At 43.0% G+C, this 19,341-nt stretch overlaps 1 protein-coding gene across 4 annotated transcripts in view; it reads right to left on the reverse strand.

Moving 5' to 3' along the window:
- SMAD3 (SMAD family member 3) overlaps positions 1 to 19,341 on the reverse strand; it is a 65,446-nt gene that overhangs the window by 40,831 nt on the left and 5,274 nt on the right. The window contains exon 2 of one of the 4 annotated variants that reach the window (XM_027644359.1): positions 17,783 to 17,880. The exons of the other annotated variants lie outside the window; for them this stretch is intronic. The gene's annotated coding sequence lies outside the window, so the exon portion shown is untranslated. The remainder of the gene's footprint in view (positions 1 to 17,782; positions 17,881 to 19,341) is intronic. 4 annotated transcript variants of the gene reach the window in all.

The raw sequence follows: 19,341 nt of genomic DNA on the forward strand, positions 1-19,341 counted from the left end.
ACCTGCTTTTTAATTTTACTTTTTTTTATGTAGATCTCCATCCTCATTCCATAATGAAGCACACTAAAGTAACCTGAAAAAATCAGGTCAGCAAAGTGTGGCTCTGAGAGGGGCTGCTGACCCTCCACCACACGGGGGAAAAATCAATATCAAGGTGCTCAGTTACTTCGAAAAATGTAGGAATACGCCTTCAGGCACCTCATTTTGCAGAATCTTTAGTTCTAGAATAAAAGAGAAAAAAAAAAAAAACAAAGCACATAAATCCAGTTAAGATCCTACAAAGCTTTTCTGCAGCAGCCACTGCTTGCCATAGGAAAGCAGAAATGATTCATCTACCTCCGAAGCACCGAGGAAAAAAAAAGGCACTTAACAGAACCAAGTTAGCAAGGACAGTTTGATGACAGTTTTTCCGTGATGACAGGCTTCTAAAAGATATGCCAGTTACAATAAATATTTCCAAATTAGATATCTGGCATTAAGTCGAGAGAGCCAAAGGCTTAAAGATGTCACATAACATAAACGCAGCTCTGTTTAACTTTGCAGTTTCTGGAGCACTGAAACCCTGGGCTTGCTCTCTATTTTCTTTTTTTCCCTTTTCCTTTCCCCCTCTCCCTTTTTTGATATGCCAGAGCCATGACCAACACAAGAAACTTCTTTTGCTCGGCTGTGACTAACGTTTATCGTTTGTGTATAAAGTAGCCATTATTCAACCGAATGCGAATTCAGCAAGTGCTTTTAAAAATCACCCACCCCCCAGCAAGAACCGCAAAGCAAACAGCCGCCCACACCCCGGCTGGAGCATTGCCTCCGCATTCCTGAGCGCTGAATAACAGGAGCCTCTTTGAGTCCGGGCTGAGCTTTCTTGCTGCTCCCAAAGCCTCGGGAGAGACCTTCCCCTAGTCCAGGATCAATGCTGCGATGGCAGCTGGTGTCACACCTCAGAGTCGCTTTAATTCCTTGCTAAGCGTAGCTTAAACGTGTTTTTTCACGCTTAAAAAGGGAAAATTGTCAGATTTAAATATATATATATGTGTGCATATATAAGCATTAAAGTATTAAAGGACAAGTCCCTCATATGTGTTGCTGAAAGACTGACAGTAAAAAGAGGTCTCAGATCCAGCTCCTGGGTGATCTTGGTCCAAAATGATGCCAAAGATGATGCCACATCCATCGTCACTGGTCCGGGCATGAAAGCCAAACATGACACCAAAATGGGAGAGACCCACCCAGAAGTCATTTCTTCACTCAGAAGGAAAAAGGCCCCTTATTCTGGAGGGAGTGTGAACCCCAGGGAGGCTGGATTTAGGCTGCTGGGCCCGGCTCAGGTCCCTGCTCGTGCAGGAGGGAACAGGATCTGTCTCCAGGTCTGATCCCACCTCTCCTGCTCTGCCCACCTCCCCCAGCGAGGCCTCCTTGCACTGCTGGATTTCATATGGCTCTGGGGAAAGGGGGCAGCACACACAGCTGCTCTGGGCTAAAACTGGACAAATATCCTGAGAAAGGAATAGCATCCCTGGCTGGAGAGCAGGGAGGGCTCACGCAGCCTCCAGCAGCTGCAGAAGCAATTTGGGACTGTGCCCCCTCCTCCAGGAACCAGACCCTTGGAGTAAAACCACAAATATTCCCTAACGCTGAAATCAAGCCACAAAGAAATTCTCAACAGCAGGCAGATAAATTGCTTTTGTTTAAAAAAAAATTAAAATCACTTCTTTGCCCAACATGAAGTTCAGAGTCAGTTCTCAACTCCCATCTGCTCTGCGGGCAAGGAACAACCCAAGCTGTGAGGTGGGACAGGGATGGGAACAAACCATCCCCTCAGTGTCCTGGAAATCCCAATATCCTGCCCCACACTTCCAGGGTCGAGGAGGAGACACCTGGTAGAGAAGGTTTGCCCCACAGTTATTTCCAGAATCAGCTGGATGTGAAGATCTTTACCAGCAAACCAGATAACTGTCTTGAATTTACATCCCATATTTTCCTTTTATTCAGTTCCATGTAACACCTCCATGGTATGGAACAATCCTGGAGCAAAGCACCACCATCTACTACAATCTGCATGTCCATCTATTTATTTATTAGGCTGAGAAAAGAGTCCAACACTTTGAGTTTGCTGCTCTACTCCATTCATGTTATGCCTTAACTTGACTGGACTTTTTGAATTCTTTGAGGCAAAAAAAAACCAAACCAACAACAACAAATTCAATACTAAAGACATTTAAAAATGGCACTGCCATTTTGAGTAATTGAGTAAAACTGGGTTAAAATCGGCATTTTTTTTTGCTGTAGAAGACAGTCAACCATCCTATGCTTTGAGCTGCAGAAGGTCCAGAGAATTTATTTTCTTTTGCCTCTTTCTTGGCTGCCTTTGCCAAGATCTTTACGGGAAGGCCTGGAAACTCCTCTGATGCATCACAGGCCAGCTTTGATCCACGGCAGGTACCCAACTTGCTGAGCCAATATGATAATCCTCTATTACTAAACCCATTTTTTTTCCCAAAAAAAACCACCTTGACTCACATTCAGGCCAAGGAAACAGGATGTTCCTGTCACCACCACTCCCCAGCCAGCAAAAAAATTGCTCAAGAGAGAGGTTCCCCCAGAGAGAGAGGTTCCCCCAGGCTCTTCCCATGGGAATGTTTGGCCCACCCTCCTTCCTCCCCTCCCCTTCATGTGTCTGATTGTGAGCACAGCTCAGGAAAGAAAAGCAACACATTGAAAAATAAAAATTTTGCTCCAATGAAGCCTAGGAATTTTTCTCCATCAAGAATGAGTCCGGGTTTCACACAACAAGTTATTTTGGTGAATAAAAAAAAAAAAAAAAAAAAACAAAAAACCAGAGAAAGTGTAAGTGGATAGAAGAAAGAACTCCTGATGGGTTAACTGAGTGAAATTATTCCAAGGAAGTTCTATTCTCCCTTTATTGATTGAGGGAGTATCTAGCACTTCTCCTAGAATGGTACCAACACAATCAATAGCTCTCCAGAACTGTCAGCTGCTGCTAATTTACACTTCCATAGTTGCCATCTGCTCTTCAGCCCATTGTAACAAAACCCACCAGCCCAGGATCTTTAACCAGCACTGGCAAAAACAAAACTACTGAAAGGCAGAAATTTTATCCGTATCCCCCATGGAAAAGGCGAACATTTAATCCAATTATGGTTTCACCACTCCGAGTTTTTCAAGCCAGGAAATCGTGTTGCAGTCTCTCTTTATTCTGATTTACCAAAATCTTCCTGCGTTTCGGGGAGAAATGAAAGATGCTCATTGACATCTTAGGTAAATTAAGACCTGACAATTCCAAACAAGACAAAAAACTAAATGATCCTCATCTGCCTGAGTTCCTGAATGCTTCCTATCATTTTCAAAGTACAATTTTATCTTCTCTCACGGAGGAGAGAGATGCTCAGCTTACATTAAAAGCAAGTGTCACTTAGGAGGATTTCCTTGTTCTTCTCAGAGTATTCAGAAAATTATTTTTGAATTCATGTTGTTGGTTTGCCATTAGAAATTTATTTATTTTTTTTACAAACCTGCATATTATTTCCCTTTGAAATCCCTGCTGGTAAAACACAGCACCATGAAAAACTGCACCAGAAACAAGAGGAACTAACTCATTGTTTACACCCAACAGTTCAAGCACGTAGTAGATGTGCAGTGATGGAATTCAGTCCTTCAGAACTGCTTCCCAAACCCAGGCAGTTCCTACAGCACAGGGTGCAAAGCCCAGATTTGATCAGAAAAGAAGCCAAGAGATCAAAGATTCCACAAACTGGATGACAAATATCCAACTGTATGAGTCACTCCAAACAGAATCAGCATGATAATGCTGAGCCCTGTAGCCAGGATTATACCCATGATGGAAACAATGGGACATATGGGCACAAGGAATATTCCTCTTTCTTTAAAACTGCCTATTGTTTAAGAACAAAGCAAACCACATCCAAATACATCTGGCATCAACATCTAACGTTTTGCAAGCTGATCCTTCTTTTCAAAACCCCTCAAAAAAAAAACAAAAAACCTGTACATCTGAGTATCCCATAAATTTTGCTGCAGCACATGATGAGCCTGGACATTTTCTGGAGGAGGAAGTGAACACAGGCATTGTCCTGCTCACCCCAGGCTGCTCCACCAGGAGCCAACTGGCCCAACCCCACCATCCTCCTTCCCTTTCATGCGGCCCAGGGCGAACTTTCCCTGGGAAAGACGGTGGCTGGAAAAGGCCCTGTTGCTCCCTCAAAGGCAATTGAGCCAGGGTGCATCCTCTCCCCTGCTCGGATCTGAGGAGTGTCTGGGAAAGAGGGCAGCTGGGAGCTGGCCGAATATTGCCCTGGAATGCAGTGGCAGGCAGCTCTTCAACCACATTTTTCCCTGTGGAACGGTGCTGCCGACAGGAAGCGGCTCATGTGCTGCACAGAGGATTAACAGTAAGGAATATGCTCCTACAGAGCACTGGAGATGCCACAAGCTACGGCATGTGTGCACCCAGGAAATCCAGGGATTCAGAAAACCCTGGAGAGCTTCCTCACTGTCACTGGGTTACACCCTGGCTGCGCCTCCTTCCTGACTGAGGGACCCCAAAGAGAGAGAAGGCGACCCTAAAACTTCCCCAGAGAAAGGAGACGATGCACAGCACGGGCAAGGTTTCCTCAGGGACAAGCTTTGACAGTCCCCACACTGCTGAGAGGAAGAACAGGGTCCACTGAAGGGCCAGTCAGGGCAAGCTGGGCACTAATTCCCATTTGTATGTGGGCTTTTGAGCAGAAACAAGCCAAAAGGTGTGGGAGCAGGGTCCTTTTTTCTCAGCCTGCATGTGAATGCCTTGCTCCCAGGGTGCAACTCTGGTCCAAGTATTGGCTTCGTTGAGAAATGAAGTGGAAATCAATCACGTTGCCATTTTAACCAGCTTTCCTCCAGCTAATGTGCTTCCAGGTTTCCCCAGACCCACGGAAAAAAAGGAAGTTTTTTGGGCAGAGCTGGAAGGGTTTCTACATTTCTTTGTGCTTTCTCTGTGCCTGGTCAAAGCTGCAGGTTGGGGTAGGTGCAGAAAGTGCAGACAGTTCCCTGCACACACCCAAACAAACTGCACGTGTGTGTGGCAAGGCTGACACTTGGAAGAGGCATCTCAGCTCCCACAGGTTTTGGGGAGTCAACTCACACTGTGAGACCATCCAGGCAGCCCAATATCTAAGGATCTAAGCTTTCCAGACCTTCCAAATTCCCCTATGGGTGTAATACTACAGGTGCACACACAGTTCTGCCCCAGAAACCCTGACTAGAAACAGAACAGCCTTAAGGTTTGCCTACAAAGTTTGTATCACAATTAACAACACAGGTCTGTGTTGGAGACTGTCCACACACCAATAAATAAATAAAGAGCTTCTATTATTAATCACCTTTTGACAATTTACACCACAACAGTTTATAATCTTACCTATTTTAATTCCTCCAAAGTTCATTTTGCAGTAGATTAAAATCAAGAATAAAGCAAATAGAAGATTCCACATAATGGCAACTGAGGAGTACAAGCACTTTTTCTCTAACCAAACTAACACTGGAGAGGGACCCTGAAATAACAGGCACAGGAAACTTCTTCTGGACCTCAAAACCACTCAGGTAAATGCTAAATGACTCATCCTTCTGCTCACAAACAGCACCATCACCCCACCAGGTCTCTGAGCATCAGCCCGTCAACCAAAAGGCATCTTTCTGATTATTCCCTGAATTTCAGTTTTTCAAGCACGGGAAGCTCAGGGGAACCAGCCTCAGTTCAGCACCATTCTGCTGATTTAATACTCAGCTGGAATTTGGGATTCCTAAGCCACCTGAGGATCACTCTGCCCTCACAAGATGTATTTAAATACATATTTCAGTGCCCTGCACAGCCCCAACAAAGGATGCCAAGAGACAGGCAGATGCCTTCTGCTGCTTTAAACCACACGGGGCGAGGGAAAATTCCCTGCATCTCCTCGGAGCGTGTGCTCCTGACTGAGACTCCAAACTGGTTTGCTTTGCTAAGCACTTGTAAAGCATATTTCAAATAATTATAATCTTGAGGTCTCCTCTAACATTACCACAATGTATATTTATTAAGTGAAAAGCACGTGCCCTGCTACCAAACAGTTATTTAACATTCATTACAGCTTGTCCAAGCAAGCCTGCCATGCTCTGTAACCATATTCTTGCCCTCGGGGCAGAAATGCAAAGTGTAGCTTGAACCAACAAGATGCTGTTCTGTCCTGAATTTACCCATAAAAGAAATATTTGAAGGATTGTTAATATCTGCCTTTCCCACACCCCTCCTGAAAGTGTAAAATCCTCAAGTAAAAAAGAAAGACGACTCGGAAAGAATATGGCAGATCCGAAATTTCTGTTTTTCCCAAAATTGTGGCAATCGCACTCAAATCCCAACTCTGACTTGCTGCTCATGAGCACAGCACAGGGGAGCTTGTTCTCCTCCTCAAAAGTGATGGGTTTTTTAATGAAGCCTTCTCAGACCCCCTCCTGGGCAATTTTCCCACCTTCCTACAGCAGTCCATCCTATCCCAAACTATTTCTAAGCGAAATCAGGGGTACTAAAATAACAAAAGGATTTTTTTCTAGGTGGGAAGGGTCGAACCTCTCGAGTCACGTGCCAGGGCTGCCTCTCCAGAGGAGTTTGGGAAGTTTGGTTTCCAGAGAGTCAGAAGTGTCGGGCCATGGGGACACCCATGTTCCAACATGCTCCCTTCCCATCCCTCTCAAATCACGAGGCAAACCACAGACTTTAATTTAGGCTGAGGCAGCAATACAGGATTCAACTTCACAAGTGCCTTTACCCTCTTGGAGCTGCTCTCAGAAAGCTCCTTTGAAGGAGCACATCCTACAAGGGCACATAAACCAAAACATAAAAAAAACCCATCGTGGGACAAAATTTAACATCACCTGATTTAACATTATTTGCTGGGGGGGTCTACAGGTAAATATTATCTCCAGTGAAAAAGAAAATAAATTAGGAGACCCCCACAGAATTAAAGACCACCACAACTCTGGATAATCTAGTTTTAAGGCCTTCTCAAATTTAGTTTCATTCCTCTATTAGAGGAGAAACTTCATTTATAAAAGGTAATTTTCTAAACACAGTGTGTCAAGACCACTGTAAAACAATCAACTGTGTAAAGCTTGGTAAAAATATACCCACAAAACCAGTTTAGGGCAAAGAAAAAGTCTTAAAAATATATAAGAATTTCGATCGATTTTTTTTGTTAAGGCAATGACTGAGTGAGGTCTGAATGCCAGCAGGGTAAGAGTGTGTTTATTGAAGGGGAAAAAGGGAATATTGCAGGATTCATCAGCCTGGCCAAGAGAAGTAAAATGAAGCAATGCTGTAAAATGACACCAGGGCCAATTGCAGCTGAAATGTGGTACCTTTTTTTTCTAATGTGAGGAGACTATTAGCTGTTAAAAAAAAAATAAAAGAACACCAGTGGAATCTCTGCCTTGGTATTTTTAAATTAAGACAGGATGCATTTCTGAAAGACCCACTTGTGCAGGTTACTAATTCCAATACAGAGGTCAAAGCTCTGCCCACAAGTCTGATTTAGAAGTGCACCATTTACAAGGTATTAGAATGGGTGATCTTGTTGCCATGAAGATAAAAAGAGGCTCTCAGAACTACAGCAAACTCTGCACGAGGCAGCAGCAGAGACAGAAATGGGATTATGCCTTTTAATGGCCATCTCCTACCAGACTAAATCCGCCACATCCTCACTCAGACCCAGAATGTTTCCTTTTGTTTTATGTTTGCTTGTCCACAGAGAAGTGATTACTGCAAACAAAGAGTTAAACTGATTATCTGATGTTCCACTTTCTTTAAAACCCGAAGAATAACACTAAGTAGATATTTAGCGAGCAGACTGCAGTCACTGCAAGCTGAAAAATCACTTTAGGAGCAATCCTCTCCAAAATGCTTTCAGACTCCAAAGGAGTAGAGAGACCACTGTTAAACAGAGCTGCTGTGAAGAGTAAAAAGTAAAATAAAAGCAACATCACTGCAGGGAGATGCATCTGATAACAGCTCAGGCATCGCCACAGCCACGCAGGAGCAGCTGCAGACCTCGGGAAGGGAATCATATGGTTAAAACTCAGACATGTGATTAGTTCCACTGACTTACACGAGGCTCAGTGTGGCAAAACTCTTAAGAACATGTCGTGTGAGTGTGGTGGGACCACTGCTACTCATCCCGAGGGTGCACGGGGCAGAAGAGCTTCCTCCAGCCCTACAGGGACACAGGGCTGACCATGGGGAGCTCTCCTGCAGGACTGAGCTCATGGAAATCTCAATTTTTGTTTCTATTTTTTTTTAAAAAGCAGTTCTTAAGGTGTAGAAGGTGATTTAAAAAAAAAAAAAAACCAGCAACAAAACAACAGTGTGCACAACCCCCCCAACAAAATTTCAGCGTTGATAAACCTTCACCGCTCGCACCCCTCCCCCGGAGAAAAAAAAATGAAGACAAAAAACAAACCACGAAGGGAAGGAAGGAAAAACCTCACGATTTTTTAAGTTTGTTTTAGGCCTATTGCAGCAACGGCTTTACTCAGCTTTTATCTGCTTTTGTGGGGTTTTGTAAAAGCAAAGTGCTCTCCACACAACCAGCGAAGGGTTTTATGGAGCAGGTCCTTTGTTGCTGATGGAAATCAGAGACAGGTGTTGAGGGCAGCACGGACAGTAATTGCCATGCACGGGGAACCTGGGAAGCAGGAATACCAAAGTCCCTGAGCCTTTATTATTACAGAGATAGCTGTAAACTTCTGCCCCAGGCGGAGACCAGACCGGTCCGTGAGAAAATCAGCTCTGGTGATGACTGTGGTTCACACACATATTGTAATAAACACTTCCAGATTTCATGTCTCCCAGCATCCTATGACTGTTATTCATTATTTGCTAAGAGATGACAGAAAGCAAAGTCTAATCAACAAAAGAATAGAAAACTCCACAGCTCCCCCCCTCTCCCGAATCCTCAGCCTGGCTTTACACAGCTCCCTCCAGGGTGCAAGTCAAGGCTGTTTTTCCTCTCCGCCTTTCCAAGAGAATAAATGAACAAGTTGAACAGCTTGTGATATTTGCATGACTGGAGAGACATCATCAGAACAGTTTGAACAGCCAAAGTCTAAATGGCTCACAAGTAGTAAAAAGCAGCGAGTGACAAAGTGCTCTGAAGACCCTCACACCTTGCTGGAAGTTACTCCAAGTGTTATGGAAGGAATGACGAGCAAGCCCTGTCATTTCCACAGTGGGCTCTTTCTACTTATTCCCAGCTTAGAGATAATCCCACTTTTATTAGGTGCTGATCTATCACTTTAAGTATTGCTATTGCACTGAGAGGAAGAGACCAAATGCCAGAGGACGAGGTTTTAGCCGAAATAATCTCCTGAAGGGCTTCAGTGAAGGCAAAAAGACAAGGAAAGTAATGCTACATTGATTAGAGCTGCATGTGGACACCACCACCAATATGTTGGATTATACAAGATTCTCTTGATGTAACTTAAAGGAATAAGATTTTAAGAAGTTATTTTCAGCACACTCCAGGCACAGTCCCTGTCACTGACGTTTGAAGAATATTCCATGCTCTGGAATATTCTCATCTCTGGCAAAACGTGCAGCTCATTTTCAACGGGTTAAAGAGTTATAACTTTTCACACCTGCACTGTCCAGCACATCTGGGCAGCAGATTATTGCACATGGGAGGATTAGGCAACCTCCAGGTGATGTTGCCTGTTGTACAATTAGCTTATCTGTGTGCTAATAAACGCCTGAATTGCAGGGCTGAGGAGAAGGAGGAGCATTTCAAGGGTTGCTCATTGTTGCACAAGGGTCACAGGGCCGCTCACGTTCTGCACGGAGCCAGATCCCTGCAGAGCCCGGCAACACCCAAACACTTCTGCACCCACATTTCACTTTGTTGGAACAAAGCACGGCGAAAAAAATGCTTTCAACACCCTGGAGAAGTGCCAGACTGAGGGTACCTCAAGAGCTCAGGTATTTCATTAAAGGACATGGCCACTAATGGGCTCCTTACCTTCCACAATGAGCATCGTTTCGTCTTGTTTCGAAGGGGACATCAAAAGGCATAAAGGAATCTGCAGCTTCAGTGTTTGTCACCTCAGAGGCGCCTTTAGCGCAGCCACCAAATGGCCAACTGCGCTGGCTTTTTGCATGTGGTTAGATGCCTATTCACCATGAAATCATGACATACCTACGGGCCGCTAAAGCCACAAACTTGTATCGAACGGTCCCCGGGAGCGACGAAGGGGACAAGAAACTACCAGTCACCGGTGTGGGATGTGAGAAAACGAAACCCTCCATCACAGTCACGCTCTTCAAAGCCGAGTGGTTCGCCCTGTGAGTAACATTCCTGCAGTGGTTTGGAGGTAACAAGAACTGCACTCATTGAAGTGGAAACCATAAATAAAATTGTGTTACTGATGCACCATTATCATAATGTGCAGAGATACAACAGTATGAAAGTACATGGAAATTAGATAATTCAGGGTTGTCATTTCTGTTAAAATTAACTTGGCCTCCAAGTGACATTAATGAGACACAGCAGCACAGCCAGAGACGTCTGCTCAGTCCAAATCCACTCTGCCATTTATTGGCATATCAAGAAAATATTTGGGTTTAAAGTACAAGATAAAAAATTATTGACAAATAAAAAAGCAGGGGTTATTGCTCTCTCAACTTCCACCAACATACTGCCCCCCCTTGCTACACCACGCTGGCATGGCAGCATCTGCCAACCCATTCACAGCCTGGGAAAAACTGGATTGAAAATTCCCAAAGGAATGAAGAGCAGCTTCATCCCCATAAACTGCTGCACGACACGGACGTGGTTTCCTCAGTCACCTTCTGCAGGCCCTGAAAACTACTGGGGTGGATATAAAAATACACAGATTTGAAACACTTGACTTGCTCTCTCTCCTCCTCCTCCTCCTCCAGCCTTTTGTGCCAGGAGATAACACTAGAAAACAAAACTGGAGAAAGGTTAAGCCTGTACACTGCATTCCCAAAGGATTGCCAACTTCAGATTAAGCAGCAGGCCATGATAGCTATAAAATAAACTGTGCATAGCAGTTTTTGTGGAGCAAGAGACATGTCTGTCTCCTGGTTATTCCAAAGTACCTCTGAGTAACCCCACTTGCTGAAAAAAAAATAAAAATTAAATTTAAAAAAAAATCCCGCACTGGCTCCAACTCAACGTGAGGTGCAATTTTTAACAGACAGGAATAAGTTATTGAATCACTGGTAGAAAAGTTATGGTCTGGGTTTTGAAATAAGCCTTGTCTTCTAAAAATAATCCTTGGGTGGTTTAATTTATAGCAATACATTACATAGGCAGTTACACTGGACCGACTTTTGGCCGGTTTTTGACAACACTCAACCCTTAAATGAGCCTAGAAAAATATTCTCCACAGCTCCAGGCAGCACAGAGACTGCAAAGCAAAATTAAGGCTGAGACAGAATATAATTTGTAAAATCAAGAGTGATCCTAAAACAAAAGGGCCACAAAGTCTTTTAGGCTTTCCCAGTTCCTCTCTCACAGTGGTGTGAACTCAGAGCTGCTCTGCACGTGCAGAAATGTCACACAGGTTGAAAACATGTGACTTACTGGACTAAAAACAAAAATCAAATCCCACTCAGGCTTCAAACCCAAGAACATCTCTGGCTGGGTTGATTTACACGTTGTCACACTGAGTGTGACACCTTTGCTCTCCTAAAAGAGAACCTTTCTGTTCCTTTCCTTGCCCTCCCAATAACCACCTTTCCCTGTTGTTTAAGGTTCTCGGTCGCAGGAGAAGGAAGAAAAATAACATTTAAACAAAAAAAAAACCACCACCGCCCAACCCTTAAACAAATAAAGAAAGAAAAACACCCCCAGGAGAAGGCAAGTCACAAAGGCACAAAATTAACCCACAGTCTGGGCAGCTGCAGCTCAGGAACAGCCCAAGCCCAGGCCCTTCCCCAGGAGGGATGGAGGAATGTCACATCCATCCCCACTAACTATTCCTCCCCTGTGGAATTCCCTCTCCCTGCTTTTATGCCCTTAAAGCAACTCTGATCAGCATTAGAGCTGACTGGAACAGCATTATCCCATTATTTCATTTATGCAGGCACATGTAGCACTGAACAAGGGCTATTCAGGTTTTGTTCCAGTGGTAATAGATCATCAACTTTTTTTTTTTTAAATGAAATTACAATACTTTTTCTCCACAGAATGATTAATTAAATACCAGTTTCCACTTGAAGCTAATTCTATAGGATACAAGTTTTTACTTATTTATAGGCACATATTAAAAAGTTAAATATATACACACATATATAACAAAATATAAAATGCACAAAGAATTGTCCTAAAACTTTTAATGGCCTCTCTCCAGTCCTAAACTTCCTGCTCTCCTCTTTCTATTGAAGTGCAAAGGCTGTCAAAATGTACCTGATCAATGGCTTCAAGCACAACCACATCTTTCAACCACTATCAGATAAACTGGAAACATATAAACTTTGAACACAAAGTCAAACTCAAAAGCCAAATTAATAACAGACCATTAATGCTCATTAGCTCTACCTCCCACCTTTCCTCTTTCTTCTGGAATAGCTGTCCTGCCAGTAGAGCAGAAACTCTGAAATGCCATCCTAAAAATAGAAAGCAAGAAAAGAGGGAAAAAAAAATAGGGGAGGGGGGGAACAGGAACTGAGAGAATAAGCAGAGTGAGAAACTCTGTAATATAAAACTGTCTCCAGCTTCAAAGACACCAGCCAATCATAATCCAATAAATGCCTTTTTTTTTCTAAAATCAGAACACTCAAATGTCTATTTTTATTCCTGTTTAGAAGCAGCTCTCTCAGCAGGGCTTTCGAACCAGCAGAGCCTGGCATGCAAAGCAGTGACTGACAGAACTCCATTTCAGGCCATCCCTTCCAAGGCCTTCACTTGTTCCCTGGGTTCCTTTGTGCCTGGCACCACAAATTCCAGCACAGACCCCCCAGGAAACACATGGAGAAGCAAAGGGAGGGAACAGAGGGGGTGCTGACATGGAACAGGGTGCTCCCTTAAACTCTACACAATTCCATCTAAATGGCCACACAGCTCTTCCAACACCCTCAGACATATATTTTCCCTGTGCAACCATCAGGAACCTGCAATATGGGTAGGTTTGAATTTAAGCTGGTTCTTCTGTCACTCAGACATCCCTGAGACCCTCAGGGTACTGAAAAACCAAGGGAATAAGGAGCTGTGCTCATACCAAGTCTGGAAAATCTGGAAGGACAATGAAATATCGCTTGAGCAGCCAAGGAGGTGCATCCTCAGCACTTCCCTTGTGTGGAGGTTGCCCAGAGAAGCTGGAAATGCCCCTCCAAGAGTTCCAAGTCAGGCTGGAGGGTGCTTTGAATAACCTGCCCCAGTTAAAGATGTCCCTGGGCATGGCAGGGAGCTGCACTAGGTGAGTTTGGAAAGTTCCTCCCAATCCAAACCATTCTGAGTCTTTGATTCTAAAATGATAGAGCCTCTTCCTCTGTTAAACTGAAAATTAGTTTTATTAATAGAATTATCCACATGTTATGAATTATTGGAATAACTCAGAAAAAAACCAGCTTTTGAACCAGCTTTGGTTTTTTCCATCCAGAGCATGGGAATCTTCCCATGGCCCTCTCAAGAGGAATGGCACTTCAAGTCTGGGATATGGGACACTGTCTGCCACCTAAATGTTGCTTTGCCTCTGCCCCCAACAACCCAGTTCTCAGGATTTCACTCTCCCCATCAGCAAAAGGGGGTAAAAATCCTTCTGATATAAAACACTTCAAGATCAGACCTATGGTATAAAATGAGAGGTCACAAACAGGGGGTGGGAAGACCACAATGAAAAGATCTTTAAAAGGACTCAATGAATATCACAGAGCAAAGATGATTTTATTATTATTACTATTACTATTATTATTATTATTATTATTATTATTATTATTAAATGGGAGCTGTTGACAGCATTGGAACTTAATTGTTATCCTTTAAAGAAAGTAACCATTAAAACCACACAAGGACTGATGCAGAGGCTGGTTTGCTTTTAGCTTATCTAAGTAATGATCATCACAAAGGTTACTTCTCCATCCTTAGTTTTAGTGAGGAGATACATCAAATACACTGTTTCCCACTGCAAGGCTTCAAGTTCAACTTGCTCCAACAGCTTTGAAAAGAGCATTTATTTCAAACTTGTAAATGATGTAAAAGAGAATCCTTAATTAATAATGCTGTTTCCAGCCAGATGGCCAGCTATTAGTTTTCAGTCATCTCTTTCAGAACAATTCCCCACAAGTCTTCAGATGCAAAGGAGTTTTTAAAGCAACACAAAACAAAAAGACACAGCTACAGGTACAGAAATCTCCTTTTTTTCCGTGGTAAAAGTGGTAAAAGTCCAACAGCGACAGCACAACTGCTTGACAGCCACATATTTGTTTCATTTGGATGGCATTAAATTCACATATGGTTATGTAATATTACTGAACTAAAAACATGAGGCTGCATGTACAGAGCTTCCCCTGGACCTGTGCTAACAGGCTCCAAACTCGAGCTGGGGCAGCAGAACTCCGGGGTGTGATGTGCATCAACCAGGCAAAATATTCCGTGTGTACGGGAGGCACCGGCACAGAGATGAACAGATAAAAAATATGCAAACCCGGGGAAGGTTCACCACTAAACATCTGTGGAATTCAAATATCCCCCCCCTGACGTAGCACCCGCATATTTTCAAAGAAAGTCTCCAGCAAGAATTAAAACTGCTTTCTTAGGACGGAAGGGAGGCTGAACAGCCACAGAAAGCTTTTGAAAGCAGCAAGGTAATGCACCAGCTTTTTAAAAATATCAAGATTTTAAGAGGTTTTCTCGACTGTAATTAAATTCTCTGGCAGGCAAGTTGTCTTTGGGAGGTAGTTAAGAGCAAGGTACAAGCAGTAATACAATATTTTGCTCGATGCCACACAGCGTTGTGGAACAAACCCCGATGTTTCCAGTCTTCCCTAAACCACAGTGTACATCCATTATGCAGCAATCCACAACCGAAAACACATCTTTATTCACTTATGACTGGGGGAAAACAAACAGGCAGCTGCAACTCTAGACGTGAACTTTCAGCCTATGGTTCTACCAAACAAGCAAAGCCAGGCCTGGGGAAAAAGCTTCAGTGATCAGCTGTCTACCTACACACAAGTTATTTATGGCATCTAATTCAGAGCAAAGCTCAACACGGTTTGCAGACTGCCAGGAGACTCTTGCTGGCGACAGAAATCAGCTATAAAGTTGTGTTATGGCTTTGATAAGCAGACAGTGATTATCTGCTTTTTAAAATTTGGCGTTTAGTAAAGCTTGCTCCAGTCACAGTGGTTTTAAAATCTGCTTTGAGCTTTCTACCATTCTAAGTCGTCCTCTGCAAGAACTGGCCACTAAAAAAAATTTTAAAAAAAAGGAAATTTTCAACAGAACACATAAGAAACATTAACATTGAACAGGCCAACAGGGCAGTTTTGACTTATGGTGAGTTTTGACTCAGCTTACACTGAGTAAATCACGTAAATTTAGGCCCAAGAAGCAGATATGGAGGAAGATTAAGCAAATTATATTTGATTTTCACCATTCTAAGCCCATGAAACTCCTGCAGGGGGTCTCCAGAGCCCACTGGAGTTTGGCTTGAAGGTTCCAAGCCAACATCAATAGCTATTCTAGACCTTTCCTGCTGTTGGAAAGGCAAGGACAGCTGCTGTTAGCAGACCCTGTGCTCTTCTGAGTTCTAGGCCTGTAATTTGGGGTGGGCTTTATGCAGGAAACCTTCCTCCTTCCTGTGCTTGTGCAGCTGGGAACGGGGCTCAGGGAAAAGCACTTTATAATAAGGGCTTCACCACTGATTAAAATGCTTAAAACAAAATAAGAATAAAAATAAAAATAAGAATAAAATAAGAACAAAACCAATACAGTGAGAAAAGCCAAATATCACCTTCTGCACAGGATCAGGGGCCACTGGCAGCTCCAAATGTGGAGGGTGTCTGCCAAGCCCCATCGGTGCCCATCAGAAAACCCTCGGTGAAACAGGAGCAAGAGCTCCTCTGAAAATGAAATGTTTTCCAGAGAAGAATTGTTTTCATCAAACTTCCAACTCAATCCTACCTGGTTTCCTGCCACATTTCCAGCCCAGGGGCTGACGAGTCCCAGTCTTGGTGGGACTGGAGCCCCCAGGTCTCACAGGCTCTGCTGGGAAGGCTTCAAATCCCGCAGAGAACAACCCACAGAAACCCCAAAAGCCCTGACTTGAAAACAGAGAAGTGGAATAATATTCAACCCCCAAATACCTCTCCCCTCATTTTTCAGTTCATTGCCTTCCTGTGCTGGCCTGACTCTGCTTTCACTTGCATGGAAATCAGGGGTAAATCTACTGAAATCCACGTAACCACGCATATGCAAAAAGAGTGGGAAAAGATTCCAGGCTCCAGCTGCTTATTAGCCTTTCTTTTAGACAAAGAATGCTTTTTAAACACTGATATGATTTTTCAGATACTGTTACATGTGTGCTACAAACCATCCCCGCATCTGAGTCAAGGGGAACAACAATTTGTCCAACAAACAATAAAAAGGACCTTGCTGTGAAGTTCCATATTTATGGAAACCACAGACTTTGTATCCCTATGCAAATAACCACATCTGGTCTTTCTGAGAATAACAAAACTAAAGGTGCTTGTAGTTGGGTCTTTGTCTTCCCACACAGCAACACTGAAAATTCAGTTATGGAGGGGAAGGAAAATTGGGGAAAAGGGGATTTTTTAGCTGTTAAATAGATAAAGCAACAACAGCTTCACATTCAACACAGAAACAGAGGCGTTCTCAGTGCCACACATCTTCCTCTAAGCTCAATATTTTTGTGAACTTCAACTGTTCTACCTTTGTAAGTGAATTTCTCTTTTCATATTCAAGCAACAAGAGCAGGAAGGACGAAGTTTCTCCTCTGTTTTTGTGAAAAAGGAGAGTCAGTACCAGCATCCATCACTCAACCAGTGCTGGCTGCAGCTTCACCACAAAGGAGGAAAGTTCTGTTCTGACTTCCTTTTCAGAAGAGGTTGTGTTACGGTTAACGAACGTCACCAACTCAGAGATAAACTCGGGCCTTTCCTATGACACAATTTGTAAGGAAAAGTTTGCTGAAATTTTCAACCACAAATTATAAAGTTTGCTAAGGTGGTTTAACCCACTACCTTGACTCTTCCTGAGGATCCTGCAGCCTGGAGGAAGCAAGAATCCCAGGGAGAGGGATTAATCTCTTCACACCTCGTCTCCTGACACCTCATCCCCTGAAATCTCTCCAGGATTCACACCCTCACTTTTCCTAAGCTGGTGCATATTCCTCTGGAGATGGAGAAGCAGCTGCTCCCATCCATGGCTCAGAGCCCACCTGTGCTGAGGGTGCAGGTGCTCCAGGACAAGGTGGGCACACCCAACACAGCTGCACCACCTGAAACCTGCAGCTTCTTTGCCCTGCTGACCTCAGTGCTGAGCAGCAAGCGAGCTGGAAAGGTGTTTCTTGTGACACTTAAAATTTATCAAGATCACCTATTCACCTTTCCTAGACTGACACGGGTTATTTTTCTAACAGGTAGGTCTTCCTGCATTTTTAAGCATGTTCTTACATGAGGTTCACCAACAACTCCTCCTAATACATCAGAAATCTCCCTGCTCCACACACAGCCATGTAGGACAGAGAAACCCACCCTGCTGCTGCATGAACAAATCTGGATTAGGTTTAACAGGCTCCTTATCTGACAGTGAAGTTTTCCTACTGGAGCTCAGATGACTCCTGGGTGATCCCCTACAAAGCAGGGTGTTATTATTTTATTATTTCTTACCTGGTTGGGCTCTTCTGGAGGTAAGGGTTACCCTTGGTTTTGTTTGTTGGGTTTTTTTTAATAACCATGTACAGAGTAGTTTATTTCTGCTCACATTTGGGATCTCTGCTTCTGAAGGAACACAGAAAGAGCTGTGGCTTTGTGTTCTGTTTGTGCAGAGCCACAATACCAGAAGCAATCAAACTTCCCTGCTCACCCAAACCATGGCAAAGAGAGATGTGAGAAAAAACGAGGATCAGGCCTAAAAGGCTTCAAAATGCCTTTAAAACCAGTATTAACTGCAACAACCCACACATTATTGTCTCCTGGGTTGCACTATCACTGACAGGAGCCCAATTATTACCAATGTCCTCGTCTTTGGTCCAAATGGAATTAGCAAACATTTGCTGAACTTGGTGGAGTCCACGTGCTGGAACTGCAGTGCCTGGATAAGAATCTCTGCCCTGGCTTTTTTCTCCTCTCTCCCATCTCTCCCTCCACTGCCAATCAAGCAGCTCGGGACTGGAAAAGGCTTTTTACACAACACATCAAGGCAGGCAAGGACAAAAGTTAATTAGGACTATTCGTAAGCCTTACTGGAAGAGAGTGCTGCATCCCATCCCTGAAAATTTAACTGCACTCAATAGAGGAAAGCTAAAAAATAGTAATAATAAAAAACAAAGCCCCAAACAACAGAAAAAGATAATTTGGGAATAAAATCTGATTTCAATTTAACTCAAGCACTGCTTGGCCCTATTTATTTCATCAAGTAGTTCATGCAGGATAATGGCATTACCGTGCATCTAACAGCATTAGAAGCTCCTAATAAATTAACAAGTGAAAATTAATGGCTGCTCAGTCCATTAAATCTTGTTAATTTTATTTTTGTTGTAATAATATAGCAATCACAAGTTTACATTATTAAACCAATATTTATTAGAAGAACTCGTTTTAATTGGATCCCTGATGTGATAATCCAGTGCAGTGTGTATTTCTTTATTTCATCAATTTTTTGCATTTATTTCTCATTATATTTAAATGACTGCAATATTCGGGGTCTTTTCCTAATACTATAAGAGTTAAGTAACCATTTTAAATATTTTATTTCACACAGATCCAGCACTTACTATACAATATAACGAGAATATCATGAGCCCTTTCAGAAGCTATTTTGACTATTTTAGTCTCTTGAGAAAGGGGAGAAGGAAAAAAGGCAGAGATATGAATATTTGAAAGCATTTCAAAGCATTTCAATAAACGTAAAATACATCTTTTCCCCTTAGCCCACAATGTTCTGTATAAACGCTGCTGTGCTGTTTTTCGTGTCAAGAGAGGAGTTCTACCACTGGTTTTAATGCAAAATGTGAGCTGGCCTGCACATCTCAGGTAAAAAGATAAATATATACTTATCAAAAGATATATTCAAAAAACAATATACTCAAAAA

The sequence above is a fragment of the Corapipo altera genome, unplaced genomic scaffold, assembly GCF_003945725.1.
Source record: "Corapipo altera isolate COAL_440 unplaced genomic scaffold, ASM394572v1 50, whole genome shotgun sequence".
Classification (NCBI taxonomy): Eukaryota; Metazoa; Chordata; class Aves; order Passeriformes; family Pipridae; genus Corapipo; species Corapipo altera.